Raw genomic sequence first — 2,327 nt, forward strand, 5'->3', positions numbered from 1 at the left:
AAGATACCCAAATTATGTTTCTCACTTTATACCCAATTTTGTTATAAAGATACCCCACCCAAAGAGTGAATGATGTGAGGATGCATATACATATATGTATTGCATTTACAAACTCAATCATTTATATAAACTAACTATGCAAAACAATATCAATCGTCCATCTAATCTAATCAATATCTGATTCAAATGAATATTTCAACTGTTTCCTAATATAAAACATAATAATCTTTTATAAATATCAAAATCATATAAATAAACACTGCATCATTTTTATAAACATCTCAAGTGACTTGGAATCATGTTAGACCAACTTTTTACACTTGAAACTTTAAAGTAAAAAACCTGTGAAGGTAACCTTCATAGTGTTTTTGCTGTGAAGATTCGGAGTTTTTTTTACCTTCACAACATTTTACTGTGAAATTTCAAATATAAAATTATGGTCTCACGAAAACAGATTGGTCTGATGTAAAACCAATCTTATATAAGTATATAATAAATAGATACAAAATTGTACATATGAGACAATTTCTGATCCTTTCTTAAATAGCTGGTATTCTTAGGTGACAGTTTTTGGTGTTTTATGCATTTATTTATTTGTTTTGGCATCACATGATCCTATCTTACAAAAATTGGCACCAATAATTCAAATAGCAAAAGAAAATTGAATTATATCAAACCAATACCAGTATTTAACTTGTTCATGTCTACTCTAACTTCTAATACATTTATTTTGAGTTATATCCTAAATCCACTCATATATAATTATCAGGACTTCCTTTTGAAGAGGATACAAATCATGACATCTACAAAAATCATGTGCCTATTTTACATGATATTTTTCCATCTATGGTTCAAATTTGATGTAGTGATTAACATATATATGTTTTAAAATATGTTCGTTTCACATTTTTGACGTGTTTGTAAAACAAAAAATATACATTAAAAAGTTTTACACTGTGAACAAGGTACATATGAAACAAATATATGTTAATCAATAAATTAAATATTATACTTGGATGAAAAAAAAATGATATAAAACAAAACCTTAAGATAGAAGTTCTCACATAATTTACTGTTTAAGCCAGATTTGCAGACATACATATACTTTGAAAGCTACAATCCTATGAGACAAAACAAACTGCAACAGGAGACAGCACTTTCTTTTTCTACAAGCTTTATATGACTCACTGCTTAATGGACAACATCATGCAAACACGTTAAATACTCCCCCAAGTCAAAAAGCAAAATCATAATAAGATAAGACATTAACAACCTTTTTTCTAAAAGTAAATTGTCTTTATCTTACTCACATTATGTACTTTTGAAGATCGAATATGGTACGGTTCACGCGACCTGCAAAAAAACCCGTTAACCTGCTCAGGCGAATGATTTCGGTGCCCACTCAATTGAGAAAAGTAGCACCTGGAATGATGCGTTTGAGATGCATTTTTTTGTCCCACCAATTAGTTCCCATGTCAAATAATTACCTTCCACAATTTTTTTACCCCCTACCTCACTCTCGCTCGTCCACACCAGTAAACGTACAAAAGACAACCCAATAGAAGTCATCAAAGAGTTTGTTGCCACAAGTTTCTCTAGAGAATTTGCTCTAAAAATGGCATTTTGGTGGAGGTTCCTTACTCTAGCATTCACTTTCTATATATAGCACCAAATGAACCAAAATTTCTTATCAACCAGCTAATTCAGCATCTATACTAGAGATATRCAAAAAAGCCCMAGCTAAAGCACACCTTAGCCCCAGCTCCAAAATGCTCAGGTCTGATGAGCCCGAGGCCCGATCAGGCCGAAATTTAGGGGCCAGGCCCATGCCATGCCTAGAACCAAAAAGTCCTGGTTAAACTCAAAAAAGCCCAATCATACCCTTTTTCAACACTAAAGCATGCCCGACACTGAAAAGACCTGGACTTTATTTATCACTGAAAACGGGCTTGAAACAAACCCTAGAAGTGTCTAAAATTAAAGATAGGATGGTCATTTAAAGAGTTTGAGCCAATTAATGTTTGATGCTTGCACTCAAATACAAGACCTCAATGACAAAAAGACCAGAAAGTGCAAGTTGTATTTACATACAAAATATTCCAATAATGTGAAGAACCAAGGTTAMTAAGTAATTCATCCGTCCTAAAATAAGAATCCACATTTCTTTTTTAATTTGTATAACAAGTGTCCAATTTCAATTTAAAAAACAAGTGACTATTTTCCAATTCTGCCCTTAATAATGAGAATATGAGATGGAGAAATTCGTTACTCCCTCTATTATTAAGATTAAAATTGAAACCCCCTATACTCCAAAACAACCATTGGCC

Source organism: Cynara cardunculus (genome assembly GCF_001531365.2).
Source record: "Cynara cardunculus var. scolymus isolate 2C chromosome LG 5, CcrdV1, whole genome shotgun sequence".
Classification (NCBI taxonomy): Eukaryota; Viridiplantae; Streptophyta; class Magnoliopsida; order Asterales; family Asteraceae; genus Cynara; species Cynara cardunculus.